Raw genomic sequence first — 19,145 nt, 5'->3', positions numbered from 1 at the left:
ACTTAAGAATAGTCACATTCATGGAGTCAAGAAAGTAGAATGGTGGTTACTGGGGCTGGGGGAGAGGGAAAAGGGGAGTTGTTGTTGAATGGGGACAGAGTTTGTGTTGCAAGATGAAAAAGCTCTGGAGATCTGTTTCACAACAGTGTGTATATATGTAACACTACTGAACTATGCACTTAAAATGATTAAGATGGTAGATTTTATGTTATGTGTTTTTTTACCACAATTTTTAAAAATGCATACAAATGTTGTCAGAATCACAAATCCATAACTTTTGACCCCCTAACTACTGTGGCTACTCCTACTGCCAGCATCATTGAGGGCAGTCTTGCTAATTACCCACTTTTCATTTTACGTGTTCTCCAGGGCCCAGCCTGTCTTGCTTCTTTTAGTTGGCTAGGCTGGGGCCCCTTTGACCTTCAGGTGTTCCTTATGCCTCTTCCTGAGGGTGTCTTGAGCTTTCCGGTCTGTTCTTCTTTTCTTCTGGGCCTGAGCATGAATTTTGTCTCTTTAGGTCTTACTACCACAGTGGAAGGAGGAAGCAAGTTGAGTAAATGAGCACTAGAGCTAATCTGAACTAAACCTCTGTGCTTCCTTTTGCGTTCCCTCCCCCAGCTAGTTCCTGCCTGACCTCAGATCAGAAAGAATCCCCTGGCCAGTTGTGAAAGACTGGTCCCTTGAGGGAGACAAATCCAGTAGTCAGCCAAAGGGAAGGATAAGGAAAAGGCAGAGTATGCAGGAAAGTGGGTTTTTTCGTGTTCTGTCGTTCTTTCTGTGCATTGACTCTCTCTAGGTATCCTAATTGTATCCTGAGGAAATCGTATTTTTTTCTATTACCTCATCAGTGTTCCTTGTTCCTGAGGAGGCATGAGTAGAGGGTGAGAGTGAACATCTCCATGACTCACAGTGGAACTTCTGTTTCACAGCTGAGTAAACCAAGGCTGGTGAGAATCAGTGACTACAGTCAGACAGCTATTTAGTATTAGGTGAAGATTTTGAACTTAGGCCTTTTGGGCTGCAAGTCCAGTGTTCTACCCACCAAATTATTATGGTTCTTAGTGCATGTGTATGTTACACATTTACTAGTTAGATAAGATAAACTTAGGCCTTGTATGTGGGGTTCACATAGGGGCTATCACTGGAGCTAAGGTGTTTCTGTATATGGGGTTTCTGTATATGGGGTTGAAGAGCAGGAAATACAGAAATACTCAGGTGTTTCTGTATATGGGGTTGAAGAGCAGGAAAAAAAAGTAGTGGAGTGCAAACCAGGGGGAAATCTCACTAAAGTAATATTTTTTAAAAAGCAGTCCTGTGACTAGATGATCAAGAAGGGAAAAGTTATGGGTAGGAACAGGGAGCAGCAGACGCATAGGTATAAAGGCAGGGTTTCACCTTGAATGGAGGAAGAACCTTAATTACAGGGAGATTACATCATCAGGTGTTTGGAAGCCTCTGCCTGTGAAATGACATTCTTGGCAAGTGAATGAATGTGTCATGCACTAATTAAAATAAAGGAAATAAGGAAACTAACATTCATTTAGCCTCAGCTATGCTGTGGGCACTCTGATAGGTACTTTCATGTTTTTATCGTCTTTAATTACCACAGCAAAGTGTTGTAGACATTATTATCCATACATTTGCAGCTCGGTCAGATCAGCCACAGTCACATAGCAGGTGGCAGAGCAGAGGCCTACACCCAATGATGTCATTCCAGAGGTCATTTTGTGAGAGGACTTGGCTGAAGGAAAGCTACAGAATGGATGCCTGTGTCATCCTTGATCACCCTGATAACACATGCACTTAGCCTTCTCAGACTTTCTTCTCACACTCAGGAGAAAAGTTGGCATCATTCCCTCAATAACTTTTGTTGCCCTTCTCTGGACCTAATTTCATAGTCTTTGTGGTAATTTCTTGTTAAAGAAAAGTCAGACACACTTCTTTTATCTTTTCTCCATTAAGAGTCATTAGGCTAAGTCATGCAAAGACGAATTTCCGCAGGACAAAATGAAGCATATCTTCCCTATAGCTCATTAAAACCCAGAGCCCAAATCATTAGCCATTGAACTTTGTCTGTTGTGAGAGAAATCAGGGAACCTAGAACTTTGGTGTGTAGCGTATAAGGAAGTATGGAGGGCAGTAAGGAAAGGGGAGAAGGAGGCAAGAGGCCCGAACACCTGGGGACCAAGTAGGAAAGTGGTCTAAGGGTGGAGATGAGGTACTGGGAGTGTCTGGAAGGACTGTTGTCGGTTTCTCTCCTGGTGCTCAGGAGTCAAGCTGAATCACAGGCTTTTCTAGCCAGCTGGTGGCAGGGCTGTGCACAGGAAGGCATCAGAAGTGATGTAAAATCCTCTTTTCAATCTGGAGCAGATTTTTAAGTTTGCCCTCATTCTAGAAAGGAGAGGAGTATAACCTGGCTGATACCCTAAATTTAGTTGGAGAATCCCTGCTCAGAGTCAGAACTTCTTTTGACCAAACTCAAAAGTTGACTTCAGAACCCTTGGGGAAGTTGTTCCTATTATCACAGAGGCTGTAGTTATTAACAGCATGTTCGGGAAATGCTGGCTGCTACTTGAGCCACAGGTAAGGGAGCGTTTGGATTCCTGTCAGGGCGTGTTTCCAGGATGCTGCATGAATGACAGCCAATGGGCAAAGACTGATGTTCTTTTGAGGAGCCCACTTTTAGAGGTCATTCCACTTTGGAGAAGTGTGTGTACTCCAGTGACTACAGCAGAATACATTGGTGCCTGAACCGACAGGCCTTTGAGTTAACAGAACCTGGAATATTTTCCGAGGCTGGGCTTTGTGATGTGGAGGATTTGACCACAGAGATTTAGACCTGGGAATTATGGCTGTGCTTGGGCTACTCCGAGTGAAACTCTTCTCGTCTCAGTTCTGACCACCTCCAACCTCTAGTAACTGAAGGCGGCCCAGAAAGACAAAGAAACCCAGGTTCACTTCTGTGAGTGATAAGCACACCTGAGAAAAAAGGCCTGGCAGTTGGACCTTCCGAGGTGCTGTCGGCTGGAGGAGATGAAGTGTGAGAAGTTGAGTAGCTACAGGCCTTAGTGGCCACTTAAGAGGGTTTGGCGAAGTCAGAGAAGGACCCTCTTTCAGAGACTCTGAAAGTCCATTGCCAAGGAGAGAGGTCTAGGACCCTACAAGGTGGCTTCACTGTGACCTGTTGTCATTGAGGTGGCCAAGGGCACATGCAGGCACTCTAATGGGGAAAAGGGCTCTGGCTTCTTCAAAAGTGGGGAATGTGAAGGGCCTCTTTGGGACATGAATCTACCTTGGGCAGCCAGAATCTTCAATTTCAGAACTATTGCTGATGGTGGAAGCAAAATAGAAGGGATCTGACATTCCACAGTCCTAATCAGTGAGTTGCCGGTGACTACCGTAATTAAGTTATTGTAAGGCAAATAGTTAAGCAAAGATTAAGTGGACGAGACCTCTGTAACTTGAGTATCTAAGTCTTCCTATACCAAGTTATATGTATTTTAGACTGCACTTTTCTAAAGGTGTAGTAGAGACTAGTGAGGAGGTAGATACAACATCTGCTGTGTTCCCACATACCTGAGCGTCATGGAGAGTGGTGGCCTTGAACAGAACAAATGCCCACTTAACCCAGTTCCTTTGGCGGTATGTACGTCCTGATAGCTAAACAGCATTTCCTTTTATTTATTTTTTGGGTGTGTGCCAAGGCCTGTAGAAAAAGGCTGAGCAGAGGTTCCCTTGGTGTTGTTTTATCTGCTGAGACTTGCCAAATTAGAATTTGATGGCTTTGATTTCTGGGAATTCCTGATCATTTTTGAGGAGGAGGAGTTCCTAACTAAGCTGGAGGGAACATACTTTCTCCACATGAGTGGAGCACCCATGATGTCAGTGAGGACAGTGTCAGATAGATGCACAGCCCACCACCCAGAAACCAAGGTCTTGTAAGAATACCTTAGTGAATTGTGCCAGATGGAATAAATTCTGAATCCTTTATAAAGCATCTCTTTGGGAGAGTTCTTTCTTGTAGTGTTTAGCTCTCAATCCTCTCATGCACGAAACTTTAGAATTATTTTGGAGGACTCTGGGGGGCGTTTTTCTTATATCTAGAAGAGGAATGTTTGACGATGGAAATTACTGACTACACGTAAGTGGTCATCTTACAGTTCGTTTGCATACTTTAAATCTTCAAAAAAAGTGGGTTTAAGATGGATTCTCAACCCCTTTTTGTGTCTGGCCTTCCTTACACTTTAAAAACCATTTTTAAGGACTCCGGAGAATTTTATGTGGGTTGCGGGCTTTGGTACTTATTGTAATAGAAATGAAGACTAAAATTTTACAAAGATACTTACTAACTCACTTATTTAAACATTATAAACTCATTACATGCTAACATAAATGACATTTTTATGAAAAATAGCTATTTTCTGAAACAGAAAACATTTAGTAGGAAGAGTGGCAATATTTACATTTTGGCAACTCTTTAAATGTATGGAGTTTAAATAAAAGACATCTGCTTCTATATTCAGTCTCTTGCAATATGTTGTTTTGGTTGAAGTAGATGAAGAAATCCGGCCTTGCATAGATAATGTAGTTGGAAAAGGGATTTTAGTAGCCTTTTCAGATAACTGTGGCTTTATCTGTGACATGACACCAAAACTTGACAAGTGGTAGATGCCTACAGGTTAGTTGCAACGTACAATCTGAAACTGTATTCATGAACTTTTCGTACTCTGGTATGTTAAAATCCCTTGGTCTCTCTTACACTTTGAATAGATCTTTTACAAACCGTGATGACCACATGTTGGTCATTTGGAGCCTTCATGGAGTGCCTACCTAGATGAACATTAATCAGCGGGAATTGTACTATAAATTGTGAGAACATGTTGAGAAGGAGGATCTAGATCAGTGGGTGCTTAGCTAGTTTATTCAGGAAGGGTTTCAGCTGGGGCATAACTAGGGGGCAAAGAACATCTGTTACGGTAAAGGCAATGATGAAAATGTACTATTTGCATACTCAGTAATCTGAGGAGGTTGGGATTACAAGCCCGTTTTACAGACAGGAAGCTGGTGCTCAGACAGTTCAGAGCATGATCTGAGGGTGGTAGGGAGAAGTGTTGAGCATAGAGCCGTGGCCCATTGTGTGTTTCATCATGGTGGTGTGCAGCTAAGCCCCATCCTCTGCTGGGTAGAGCTGTAGTCAAGTAGGCTTTAAAAAAATAGTTTACAGACAAAGAACATTTTCATATTAAGCGTGAGGCTGATCAGGCACTTGCCAAGAACCACATTTAGCCTCTAAGTCAGTGCTTCACAGACTATTGTGTGACCTGGGGATCCTGCTAAAATGCAATTCTGATTTGGTAGGTCTAAGGTGGGGCTGAGGTTTTGCATGTCTGACAAGCTCCCAGGTGAGGCTGATAACACTGCTCCGTGGCTCAGTTTTGGGAATCAAATTTCCAGAGCCAATTTTCCATTTGTTCCTTAATACATGATATGAATGTTAATCCCAGTCACTCAGGCTTTGGAGGAGAATGGAGGTGGGCGGAGATGAGTGGTAACTATCTAAAATTCTTTGTCCGTTAGGGCTGCCTGGTAATCAGCAACAGAAATGGACTCTGGCTAATTTAAGGTAAAAATGTATTTTAGAATGGAAGGGGACGTGGAGGAACCCAGTAGTGCTGGAGGGTCATAGTTGTAGGAACTGCTTAAATGTCTGTCCTGGGTGCTGTCACTAGCACACGTGAATGAACTCTAATTTTTAATGTCATCTTTGACTCCTCACAAGTCAGACTACCTGGAGAGAAGACTGGCTGGTTGAACTGAGGTCTGTTTCTTACCCCCTGACCAGACCAGGCACTGTAGTGAGAGGGAAGATTTGGGGATCTTGGCCTTCACAAGGGAGGATAGAAGAGCACCCTGATTTATCGGCCCATTATTGCTGCATAGAGAGGGAGAGGTAATCCCTGAACAGGAAGTTAGAGTGCAGTTAGGAAAGGGAAAGGAAGGCTCAGCAGGAAGGCTGACCTGTTGCCAGGCTCCTAAGCCATCTTTCAGTTAACAGTGTGCATTCCCTGTACTTACCAGGCAGGTACATTGAAGAAAGAAAGTATGTATTGAGCTTAAGTACTATAATAAATATGCATTGTCTTATGTAATTTTCAAAGCAACCTTAAGAGATACAAGTATAGGTATTATTGAGGAAATGAGTCTTAGGGTTGAACAACTTGCTTGAGGTCACACTGTTAGTACGTGGGAGAGCTGAAACTTGAATTACAAAGTGTTTCTGCCGCAATATCATTTGTTGGCAGAAACTGCTGCTGCTTGGGGTAAAAGGTTGCTTCAAGTGGGCTGAGTGTGAGCATGAGTGGTGGAAGTTGGGGAGAATGTATATGGACACACGGAGCTGGAGATGCATAGCAATTCAAGATTTTGGAGATAGAATGCTCTGTAAAATAAGCTCAAATTTAGCTGTGTCTGTTAAGAGCTTCATGGCCTCAGGAAGGGCTTTCAATCACTTAGCTCTACCAAATTATGGCTTTGCCTGTGATGGGAAAGGATACTTCCACGGAATGGAAATTTAAGGTGCGAAACCCAAGGAGAGCAGGCAGGAATGGGGAAAAGTGTTCATCTGGAAATTAGACAGAATGGACAGAGTGTTGTTGAGGGCGGGCTTTATAATTGATGGGTAGCTTTTGCAGCGGCCAATTAGATTGCAGGGCTCTGTCCTCATTGCCTGGCCAAGGAGGGAATGAAGCTCATTCCTGCATTACCAGGACAAAGCCCACTTGTGTGTGATGGACGGAAGTAGGCTGGGTGCCCCATGTTATATGTATTATATACAAAACCCCCATTCACTCTGGCTGGTGTAATTGTGAAGCCACTGCTCACCCCTTCCCCAGGCTGCCAGCCACAGAAGTATGTATGTGTCGTTGACTTTTTGGTGTCAGAGGTGAAGACTGTAGATACTGTTTGTGATTTTTTTGTTTCCTTAGGAGACAGAAGCAAAGAATAAAACTATTGTAAAGGAAAGGAAAAATAAAGATTTTTCTATGAAATGTAATCTCTTAAGTAAAAATATTTAAGTGAAATACGCAACTTCTTTTTTTGGAAGTGATTAAAGGTGAAATGACTCCAGGTTTTTAGAGCTAAAAGGGCTTGGGTGAAGTGTGAAATAAGCACCATTCAGCATCACCAAAGAATAAACAATGCCCCTTGTGTACATAGAGCCCAGATGGAGGTAAGGACTGTGATGGCAAAATGTCACTGAGAGCATGCCACATCCTCCTTGTAGTTTCCTTGGACTGCTGTAACAAAGTACCACAAGCTGGGAGGCTTAAAACAATAGAAATTTATTGTCTCACAGTTCTGGAGGCTGGAATTCTGGATTAAGGTGGCAGCAGGGCCGAGCTCCCTCTGAAGGCTTTGCGGGAGAATCCTTTGCCTCTTCCTAGCTTGTGGTGGTTGCCAGTAGTCTTTGGCCTTCCTTGGCTTGTAGACACATCACTTCACTCTCTGCAGCCATCCCCACGTGGCCTTTTTCCCTGTCTGTATGTGCGTCTGAATCTCCATCGCCTCTCTTTTATAAGGATACCAGACATTGGATTTAGGGCTCATACTAACATATTATGATGTCATCTTTTTTTTTTTTTTCAAAGACCCTGTTTCCAAATAAGGTCACACCCTGAGGTTCTGGATGGATATGAATTTTGGGGAGACACTATTCAACCCAGTATACTTTTTGCCTTTCTTCCTTAGAGCTCCAGCTAATCCAGATGCAACATTGGATTAGTGCTGGAATGAGTATCAGCACTTGGTACTGCAATTAGAATATGGGGATTTGGCTGTTGATTTATTTTTTGGGCTACACTGAGAGGGAGGCTCAGAGACAGTGTGGGTGTCTGAAGGAAAAAACACGTGTTAAGTGAGGACTTCAAACGAAATCATACAGTTTTGGGAAACTGCATTGGATAGGGAATGCTGGAGCCAAAGAGTGTTCCCTGTTCCAGAAGGGAGGTAACGTTTGCAGGAGGGCTCCTGAGGTCAGAAGTTCCTCCTAGAGGTGCAGGGTGTATCAGACATCTCAGGAGCTGATTTCCTGTGCAACTTTTTCTAATACCCCACGGGAGCCTTTCTTATACTTTATCCCTTTGTATGTTTATGGATCGGGTCCTTCCCACTCTTTGGCACCTGTGACAGTCTCCACAGGCTTCCAACCCTTTAAATGCCTTCTGTTTTTCTTAAAAGATAGAGTCCTGAGCTTACAGGACTTCATAGGAAGACCTATAAGTCTCTGTTGGTCTTTATAGGTGGACTACTATCTCCTGGGTGTCTTGTAACTGTAATGTTTATATTTTTTCAAAAATAAATCCTACAGAGATGCCTTGGTCACTCCAGATAAGAGTTTCTGTGGCTGAGAGGCCCCGCTGTATGAATCCTGTTTCTGCCTGCTGGACTTCACTTTCTGGGGCTTGGCATCTGATGACCTCTGTATACATGCTATGCCCTCCTGTTCTTTATGTGGCCACTTTACTTTGTCCTTTGGGTTTCAGCTTAAAAGTAGAGTCAACTAGAAACCTTCATTATCATGCTGAGACTAGTTAGGATGCCCCTGGCTCATCAGTTGTAATGCCTCTGTCAAAGCTCCACTCACATGTGCTGGAACCGTCACCTTCCCCTCCTCAACTGTAAACCACATAAATGCGGTGGCCATGTCTGTTTTGTTCATCAAATCCTCCGGAGCCTAGTTTACTGCCCAACAGATGCTGGGTGCTAAATAAATGTGGAATATATGCGTGTGTGTGTGCAGCTCTGACCCTATGCCTCAGAGGTCAGCTTCCAGGACTGTTGCCTCAATAACACCTCTCTTCCAAGTCTGTGTCAGGGTGGGCTGGCTTCTCTCAGTGTCACTTATCTATGTCAAATAATCAACATGTGTTACAGGACTAGGTATATAGGGATCTTTCTATAAAACCGTTTCCATTAATTAAGGGACCAAGAAGTTAATGTGGATCCTTTATATGTTATGATTACTGGCTTAGTGCATCGTCTCCTGAGCCAAGGCCCCTTGATTATCTTAGAGAATCTTATCCAGCCCCCATGACACAATTGCCTGCTGTATGCGTGTGGGGAAGATGAATCACATGGTCATCTCAACTCATTGCAGTTGGTAGTGGTTATTTTTGGTAGGGAGTGGAGGCCGACATGTCATCTTCCCAGTTCTTTTTCACTTTTATCTTTCCCAGAAAGTGTGCCCTTATGCTTTGAGTGGCAAAATTATATACCACACATTCTGATAGATCTGGTTCTGGGTAGGAAATTAATTTGATCTTTGTTGAAATTGATTTTACTGTCAGAGTCTGCTATTGCAGAGGGGGATTATATATAGTTAGTGCTTCATAGGAAGACCTGTACTCATAATACTGCTGAAAGATCTGTGATACTTATAGGTTTCTTAAAATCAGAACAGTTGTCTCAAAAATAAGAAAATAGGTAATTTTCACTTGGCTTTTATGACAAAGTAATTGTATAGTTATTTAAAAACGACTTCAGATTTTTCTGAGCCAGCAGTCCAAATTTCAGATAATGTATTCGAGATAAAAAAAGAAAAGCTCAGTCCAGACATCCAGAGAGGAGCGGTGTTGGGCTGAATCTTAAGTAGGACATGGACACTTCTTCCATTTGTAAAAGGAAGAAAGGGCTAGAGTCGGGCAGCACATGGACCTTGATAGTTTGGCTGGAATTGGAGGGAGTTCTCTGATGGGTTCTACCTTCTCTGTGTGGCATTTGGTTTGAAGAGCAGATCTAGCTGCAGGTCAGACATAGATTCAACATGGGGAAGGGGGCAGTAGCCACATAGCAAGTTGGGGTGAGGTCACACAAGCATTCCTGAGGCTTGGAAGACCCAGCTGAGGGTATCACTGTGAAGACCTTGGTGGTCTGTGATTCTGTTAGCACATGAAGGTAGAGACTGGATTGGGATAGGGGATGATTTCCTTTAGAAGGAAGGCCCGTTTGTCCTTTGGTGATTCTCATTTGGCAAAAACTCAGTTTTGCAGAAATTTAGCTATCTGCCTTCCCCATGCAGCCCCTGAGGAACTGAACCCTGGGCCAAATCCATGCCCACCCTCAATGCTGCTGGCAGTCCCCCTATGTTTCTCGGGTCATGCCACTCTCCCACCCTCCAGACAACCATCTCACACCACCTCTGTTCTCCTCAAACCTCCAGGCTCCCCATTGCCCTCTCCTCAGCAGATGGCCTTGCTTCCTGCTTCCCGGGAGCCAGGGACTGTCAGTTTCTACTTAAACACACACACCACTTCCTGCCTTCGCCTGTTCACAGAGGCCCGTCCTTCCCCTCTCCAGAGCTCATTCCTCTCGTGGAGCTTTGGATCCTGTCTCCATTGGCCCTTTCTGTTATTTCTTTTCTCTCCCATAGTTTCAGTCTTTCCCTCTCAGTGGAATTCCTCTCATTTTTATTTCTTCCCTGAACTTTTCCTTGAAGTCTAACATGCAGATTATAAATAGGGCTACAGTGTGATGAATTTTCACAGCTATGAGATGAGCACACCTGTGTGCCCCAGTGCCCAGATAAAGACAGCACATGACAGTGATCCCTAGAAATTCCCTCGTGCATCTTTCCAGTCATTAGCCCCTCTGTCTGCTCTGTTGTTTAACAGCATCAGTTGATTTGCTTGTTTTTCAACTTTCTGTAAGTGGAATCATTCAGTATGTGCTCTTCTACTTGGCTTCTTTCAAACTCAGTCATTAAATGTTGGTCTCCCATAGCTTAGTCCCAGGACCCTCTTCCCTTTTCACCCGTTCTTGGTAGGCAGTCTTACTCCCTCCCCCTGTTTAAGTTACCATCTAAATGTTAACGGCTCACACGTGTATACCTTATAAAGTCCTGATCTCTTATCTCAGTGCCAGTTCCATCCATCCAGCTGCTGTCCTTGACATCGACTTTCAGATATCACGAGCATGTCTAAAATGGAAATCACAATCTTTGTTTTCAAACCTTGGTCTTTCTAGAGTTTTCTGTCTTACTGAATGGCTCCGTCTCCATCCAGTTATTCAATTAAAAGACCTGGGGGGTCATCCTTGGCATTTCCTTGTCCCTCACCCATTGTACTGAATCTGTCACCAGGTCTGATACATTTTTCTCTCATCTCCACCATTGCTTTAGTCCAGATTATGATCATTGTTTCCAACCCAGATGACTAAGATGATCCCCTACCATGTTTACCCCTAAATGCTCTTGCTTTCTACCCATCCGTTAATTTCTGTACTTTAGCTACAGTTTTCTATTTAAAATGGAAATCTGATGTTACTACCAAATTTTAAAACAAAAGCTAACCACTCTGGAGGCTTCCACTGCTACTAAGATAAAGATCACGATGCCTAGCTTCTACCCTCTCATCTGGCACTGAGCGTCTCCAGCCCCGCTGGCCCTGTTGTGTCCCATGCTTGCCTCCTGCCCCTCACCATGGTCCTCCACGCGTGCCTTTCCCTCAGGTTGTGTATCTTCTGTTCACCCTGCAGAGGCCTCCTCTAGATCTGAGCTCAGCCATCAGTTCAAAGTGGTCTCCCCTGACCTCTCATCCCTGACCAGGTCAGCCTCACTTCCAGCCCAGCCTGAGGTGCTCAGAGCACTGTGCAGGGCTGCTTTGGAGAATTTCACATAGATTTATTTGACATTTCTTTGTAGATGCCTTTGATTAACGTTGTCTCCCCACTAGACTGTGGCTTGTACTTGGAAAGGGACTGGCTATGATTCTGCACTGCTGAAGGCACGGAGGCTGACATAGGTTAGACACTCAGTAAACATTTGGTGCTTGAATGACTTTCGAAGACAAAGAGATGAAGGAGTTTTAGAGATTCACAAATTTCATAAATTCTCTGCAGTTTCTGCTGATCAAGGAGCTTGCATTCAAGAGAGCAGGGAGAGGAGCACAACAAAGGAAGCATGTGCAAAAATGAGCACAATAATTCCAGGCAGTAAGTGGTAATGTTCTGTATAAAAATTAAATTAAGCAGAAAGAGGTGATCATAAAGGTGTGAGGGCAGAGAGGTAAGTCAACTGAAACTGACAAGCCCAGGAGCCGCTTTCTGGGAAGACAGCGCATGTGCTGAGGCCTGGGTGTTGAGCAGATGCCAGCTCCCTGAGGACCAGGAAGAAGCTGGGCAGGGGGCTCATGTGAAGGTACTGAGGGCACATGAGGCTGGCAAGCTTGAAGACTAGAAAGGAGATGAGGGAGGCTGATGTGTGGTTTGCAGAGAGTGCGGGAGGTGAGGTTGGAAAGAGGCGGTGGCTGGGCCACCTCCAGCTTGTGAGCCAGTGAGAGGATGTGTGTTCTAAAGAGCAATGGAAGGATTAAGCAGGGCAGTGATGTTCTCTAACTTATATTTTTAAAAGATAAGGGTGACTACTGGTAGAGGTCCAGTTGTGGAGGAGCAAGAATGAAAGCCAGCAAGACCCGTGGTTGAGAGGCTGTTGAAATAGTGCAGGCAGGAGGTGACCGTGGCCTGGACAGGGTGGAGCTTGTAGTGGCCATGGGGAGATGCAAGGGCAGGGCTGGGTTATGTTGTGGAGAGGAGGTAGAGTGTGCAGTGATTTGCATTGGTGGGGCTGGAGGAAAGCAGAATTAAGGACAATGCGTCTGGATGGATGTTGGTGCGCTTGACAGAGATGGGGAAGAATGAGGAAGGAACAGTTTGAGGGGAGATTCGGTTTGGAAATGTGGTTGTAGTGCCTTTCGGCAGAGATTATGGAGCAGTCCAGGGCTAGAGATAAAAACGGGAGCCAACGTCTAGAGAGTATTTTAGATCACGTGACTGGTGAGATTACTTAGAGGATATAGATTCAGAAAAGAAATGGTCCCAAGCAGGAGCCCTGAAGCACCCCAGGATTTAGAAGTTGAACAGAAGAGAAGTCAGCAGTAAAAGGAACAAGGAGTGGCTAGTGAGGGGCAGGGACGGGCCAGCTAAGAAAGCAGGTGTTTCCAGCCCTGTCTTGGGGCCCTGTCCTGACAGAGGCAGGACATGTTGGGAAAGAAACATGTTTTCAGTGGCATGTTGGGAAAGAAACCTGCCTGCAGGTGTGGGGCTGTGGTATCCAAAACAATTTTAACAAGGAAGATACTAGAACATGTTTGTATGAGAATGGACCTATAGCTAGGATGGAATTGACAGTGGCAATGAGAGGGAATACTTACAGGATTCCATTTGGAGAAGGCCCAGGAAGTGCACTCATGGGCACAAGCGGAAGGGCTGGTCTTTCCCAGGAACAGGGCACCCCCTGTTGGAGTAGAAGGTGTGAATGCAGGTGGCCTAGTGGATTTGCATTGGGAAAATGAAGGGCTTGCCATCTAATTGCATGGTTTTTTTTTTTTTGAGACAGAGTCTCACTCTGTCGCCCAGGCTGGAGTGCAGTGGCATGATCTCAGCTCATTGCAACCTCTGTCTCCCAGGTTCAAGCGATTCTTCTGCCTCAGCCTCCAGAGTAGCTGAGATTACAGGTGCGTGCCACCATGCCCAGCTAATTTTTGTATTTTTAGTAGAGACAGGGTTTCACCATGTTGGTCAGGCTGGTCTCGAACACCTGACGTCGTCATCCACCCGCCTTGGCCTCCCAAAGTGACGGGATTACAAGCGTGAGCCAATGCGCCCAGCCTGCTTCTATTTTCTTAATCAGAAACAGGCTCTTGGCAGGTTATTAGCCACGAGTGCGGGAGTCAGAGGGAAGATGGGAGATTTGGGAGATTTGAAGAGAGAGGAGAATGATGAAGTACCAATTTAAAGTATTGGGAAAATGTGTGTACTGAAGACTTTTGGAGGAATTTAGGGGCACTCCAGTGCCCATTTGAGATACGTGGTCATGAGTTAAATAAACCTGGCATTATTCAGCCACTTGGGTGCGTGTATGGATAAGTAGAGAGTTGGGTTTGAATAAGGTGCAGTGTCACTGAGAGTAGGTAGGGCCAGAGAGTTCTGGTGAGCACAGAGAGAAGCTGTGGACAACAGACAGGGAACAAAGGGTCAGGCCACTGGGTGCAAGCCTACTGCTTGAAGTTCCTGGAGCCAGTTAGCTGGAAGGGGAGGGAGCACCCAGTGTCCAAGAATGGGTTGCTCAACACAGATTTGGGAGGGAGCACAGTTTCTAGAGCTAGAATGTAGCCATGGAAACAGTGATGATGACAAAAGAGAGAGGTGAACCTGGGTGGAGGGAGGGCATAAGGAACCCAAGCCAGCATGGAAGCCAGGAAGTAAAGACAAACAGGGCCACATTAGTAGGACAAAGATTGAAAGAGGACTGGAGGTCCTGAGGGAGCAAAGAAAAGGTTCCATAGGATTAACAGAGCAGAAAGCTGGAACAGGATGTTTTGGTTAAAGGCTAGAGTTTCACTCAAGATGGACAGATTGCTTATAGACTTCTAAGTGAAAAATGTTGAGCCGTATAATGATATGGCTGGACTTGCATAGGTTGGTGTTGTCAGTGGAGGCAGAGGCAATGTTTATTTAGCTCTGTAATTTAGAACGCTCTTATATTCTTTCTTACGGCTTAAGATCGTCATACAGGGATTTTCTAAGCCAGGGGTCCCCAACCTCTGGGCCACAGATGGGTACCAGCCCATGGCCTGTTAGAAACCAAGGCCACACAGCATGAGGTGAGTGGTGGGAAAGCCAGTGAAGCTTCATCTATTTATAGCCGCTCCCCATCGCTTGTATTACCTCCTGAGCTCCACCTCCTTTCAGATCAGCGGCGGCATTAGATTCTCGTAGGGGCGTGAACCCTGTTGTAAACTGTACACCCAAGGGATCTAGGTTGCACGCTCCTCATGCGAATCTAATGCCTGATGATCTGTTACTGTCTCCCAACACCTCCAGATGGGACCACCTAGTTGCAGGAAAACAAGCTCAGGGCTTCCACTGATTCTACATTATGGTAAGTTGTATAATTATTTCATTATATATTACAATGTAATAATAATAGAAATAAAGTGCACAATTTAAGTGTAATGCACTTGAATCATCCCAAAACCATCACCCCTGCCCCCAGTCTGTGAAAAAATTGTCTTCCACGAAACTGGTCCCTGCTGCCAAAAAGGTTGGGGACCACTGTTCTAAGCAAAGGCTTACTGGCTTACATTTTATTATGGAAAATTTCAAATGAACTCAAACGTAGAGAAAAACACAAAATGTACTCCTATGGGCCTGTCACCACAGGGGTTGAACCCAGGTTCAGAAACCGTGAGCTTTTTGCTGTTCTTATTTTGTCTACCCTCTCTACTTTTTTGTTCACACAAGAGGCCAGTTTATTACTTGAGTTGGGTTTTGTTGAATGACCACAGGTCACATACTGGGTGCTGGCAGTCTTACCATGCAGTCAGCATTTTTGAAAACAATGTAAATATATAATACAGTTGTCTATCTTTTAGTTTCCAAAGTTTGTTACTTCACATTTTGACTGGTTGATAATTTATTGTGTGTGTGTGTGTGTGTGTGTGTGTGTGTGTGTGTGTGTGTGTGTGTGTGTGTGTGTGTGTGTGTGTGTGTGTGTGTGTGTGTGTGTGTGTGATAGGCCAGCATGTCTGTTTGTATTATCCTCATTATATAAAAAGAAAACAGATGCAAAGTAGTGTTAGGTGACATGTTGGCCTGAAGTTCCAAGATTAAGTGGGAATACATTTTAAAGTTCCCTCTTTCCTGTTCCCTTCTCTTGGCTGAACTTCATTCATACAGCATCTGCCCTCCGTCTCACATCCCCTGTCTTTCTAAAGGCATCACTGGCCCATCCCCACAACAAGCTGTCTCCATGCCAGTCCCAAGTGCTTGTAAGACATTGTTCTATACCTCCCTGGCACTGGGCTCTGCACCAGTGTGCCTTTCTGCACACCCTTTTCTTTACCAGCCTGGCAATGGGATGTTAGTTGCAGCGCGGTGCTATTCTCTTCCTCAGTTGGTGGTGACAGCTGGGTCCCTGTGCCTCTAGTCCTTGCATGGAGGTCATAGCCTTGTGCAGAGCAGGACAGACAAGGCACTTGGCCTCCTGCTCAGTAGTCGGCATCTGCTGGCTGAACACTGCAGACATAGTCTGATGTCAAGGCTGAATGGCTGCTAATTCCTTTAGGAGTGTAACTGGATTTTTCTCTCCTGCCCAATCAAGGTGATTAGTCTTTATTTCATATCCAGCCTGTGTTGAATATAATCCAGTTCAGAGTCCACTTTGTGGAACATCGATTGTAGCTTACCAACCTCTACCTCCACATAAATAGTTGGCATCCCTCTGATGCTCTGGTCATCCCATTAGGGCTGCTGCAACCGACTCCTGCAGCCTCGGCCCTATGCTGGAGTGGTAGTCTCCCCTCCATGCAGCGGGTTCGCCTCTTCTGCCACTAGAGTGAGGAACTTTTGGTCTGAACAGCCTTCAAGGGAAACCAGCGTCATTCTCCCAGCCTGTTAGTCCTGTACTCGCGTCTTCAGGTTCCCCTTTCTTATGCCATGGCCCAGAGCATGTATTCTCTCAGGATATGGTTTCCTTGAATTTAAGACTCAGTTTTTGACTTCCTTGAATCTCAGCATCAGTTCTTTATTAGCCAGTTGCCCTCAATTTTAATTGTACTGAAATACTAGTACTGATTCAGTATTCTGTGGCATCACAAACTACAGGGAGAGAGGAAAGGCTCCTTTTCATGAAAGGTGAGGATTTGAGGTAGATGGGCTAAATTTTAAGCTTTTGTTTTCTTGGTTTTCAGCTGCACTATCATTTTGTTGTTTGAGTTCTCCTCCAGTGTCGGTCGAGTGCACAGGATGCTGGGGGCGTTCCTGAGCTTGCAGGTGCAGGCTCTGAGTTTGTCCTTGGCAGGCTTCCTCCTCAGGTCAGAAAGAGGGACTTGTAGTCGTGTGAGATGTCCCCTTGAAAGCCCCAGTAGGATGTTGATTTTGAGACATAAGGGGGAGTCTGGAGTGAGAGACAGCCTTGGGAACATGGTACGTTCAGGATCTGTGAGCTCTGTGGGGTTCCATAACCTGTGTAAAGCCTCTGGATTTACAGCTGCCTCTATCTGTGTGGAAGAGTTGGGTGGGGGCTGTGTTAGGCGAGTCTGTACTGGAGATCCTTGCTGTGTGTTGGCCTTTCTGTTCTTTGGTTGGTCACATGGAAAATTTGCCGGAGTTTCTTTTATCTTTCTTTTTCCTACAGAATGCACCTTACCCCTCTCATCCCCCCACCGTGCAGTGAGACTTACAGACAGGTCTGAGAATTTTATCTGGAAGGAATAGCAGTGCCTGATTCCTGAAGAAGAACTCTAGTGGGAGGTCATGTCGGACTCCCCTGTCAGGGACCTTGGTGTTGAACTGTTGCCCTTCTGAGCAGAGTTGGACTCTCCCGAGGCTAGGCTGGAGGAGTACCCTAACCCTGGCAGCTTGATTCCTGGAGGGGGCTCTGGAAGACACCCCTGCTGGGGTTAGCTTGCGAGGCAAAGAGCAGAGCGCAGTGCTGCTTCCTTTGTCTTCTGCTTGTCCCTGCCCTGCAGCCACTGCCTTCGCCTGCTGTCCAGAGACCTCTTCCTGTGCTCATTCTCCTGTGCTCAGGATTGACTGGGGAAATGAGAGCTGTTTCGGGGATTATATTCGTTTCAGTCACAGTTGCCCCTCTATGCGGTGGTCCTGGGATTAGTTTGCCATTGCCAGAAGAGCAGGAAAGGAATATCTTAGCATTCACACATTTTTTTAATCATGAAAATTTCAACCATATACAGTATTTTACAATAGAATATTTTAGAGTAGACTATTTTATTCATCTGTTTATCTCTCACCTAGATTCAGTGGTTACAATGATTTTACCACATTTGCTTTGTCTGCCCTTTTTTACTTTCCCTTTTTTTTTGTTTGTTTGCTGAAGCATTTTAAGTCACACATATCAGACGACATGTCCTGTTATTCCTGTTCTTCACCCTGCATCTCTAAGGCTGTAGACATTGGTTTATATAGCTACAATGACATGATCACATAGTTAACAGCACACAGTGTAATCTCATACCCCTAATCACATTTCCTTGACTGTCCTCTTTTAGCAGCTGGTTTGCTTCAGATTCCAAAGAAGGTCCTCTGATTACATCTGATATGTCTCAAGTTGCTTTCATTTAGAGCAACTCCTGCCTTACCGGCATTTTTCCCCCCGTGTCCTTATTGCAAAAAAAAAAGGACAGTTGTGCTGTAGAGTGGCTTACCTTCTGATATTTTGCTGCTTGCTTCCTAGTAGTTCCTCTGTCCCTTCAGTTCTTTCCATTAAAAATTAGCTCCAGAGGCTTGATTAGGTTTTGCTTCAGTCTTTTGGCAAGAATGTCTTCAGGGGATGCTGGGTGCTTCCCATTGCACCACAGCAGGAGGCACAGGTGTCTGGTTGTTCCTCTTTGAGTCATACTAAGATCGATCCCTGGCTTCAGGTGGTGACAGCCTGATCCTGGCGATGTCAAGTCTCGGATCAGCCTTCCAGCCCCTTTTTTCATCCACTGCTTTTCATGGTCTGAATCAGGTGTTTGATGAGGAGAATGCACATATTAGCTGGTTGTTTCTTTGTCTTGAAACAGAGTTCATAGAGGAAATAGGATAGATGCTTCTCTCCATTTAATTACCAATTTTCAGAGTAAAAAGTTGGGCCCCTAGTTAATTCCGATTTTGTTCAGTGCCTTGGGTCTCTCCATCTCTCTGCCTGCCTGTCTGTCTCTTTCTTCCCCATTCTCTACCGTCATTATGAGCTCCTGGGGTTTGTATATTTAATGCGTCTCACTCGATTGCCTTTCTTATTCCTTTTGATGCTCAGTTGCATAATTGGCTCTGTGTTCCTTTGGCACGGCCCTCGTGCTTTCTGGCATAACAAGATGTCCCAAGCTCATTTTGTAAGTGCTACTCTGGCTTTGAACCCAGCCATTCCTCCAAGGACCCCTTGCCTCTTGGTGGGGAGAGGATTTAAGGGAAGGGGCTCTAGGTGTGCTCATTGCTATCACTTCTTATTGCTTCCAGGTCTTTTTGGTGATAGCTAAAAAGAAAAAAAAAGTGAATTCAAACTGGTATCTCTGAGTCAAATTTTATATTACAGAATTTTTTCTTAACTTTGATTTTATATTTAAATCTAATTTTTCTTACATTGAATC

At 44.8% G+C, this 19,145-nt stretch overlaps 2 protein-coding genes across 10 annotated transcripts in view; both read left to right on the top strand.

Moving 5' to 3' along the window:
* RFLNA (refilin A) overlaps positions 1 to 19,145 on the top strand; it is a 342,765-nt gene that overhangs the window by 15,911 nt on the left and 307,709 nt on the right. The gene's annotated exons all lie outside the window — the stretch shown is intronic.
* The window catches only part of ZNF664 (zinc finger protein 664), a 41,395-nt gene that overhangs the window by 15,954 nt on the left and 6,296 nt on the right, over positions 1 to 19,145 (top strand). For 3 of the 8 annotated variants that reach the window (XM_032168342.2, XM_058425278.1, XM_058425277.1), the window contains exon 2: positions 14,878 to 14,935. The exons of 2 other annotated variants lie outside the window; for them this stretch is intronic. The gene's annotated coding sequence lies outside the window, so the exon portion shown is untranslated. Of the gene's footprint in view, positions 1 to 13,398; positions 13,509 to 14,877; positions 14,936 to 19,145 lie in introns of those variants that run through there. 3 more of the 8 variants (XM_058425281.1, XM_058425280.1, XM_032168346.2) reach the window with 2 other exon arrangements.

This window comes from Hylobates moloch, unplaced genomic scaffold (genome assembly GCF_009828535.3).
Source record: "Hylobates moloch isolate HMO894 unplaced genomic scaffold, HMol_V3 SCAFFOLD_12, whole genome shotgun sequence".
Taxonomy (NCBI): domain Eukaryota; kingdom Metazoa; phylum Chordata; class Mammalia; order Primates; family Hylobatidae; genus Hylobates; species Hylobates moloch.
The sequence above is the reverse complement of the archived record's forward strand: the minus strand, read 5'-3'. Positions and strand labels throughout refer to the sequence as shown.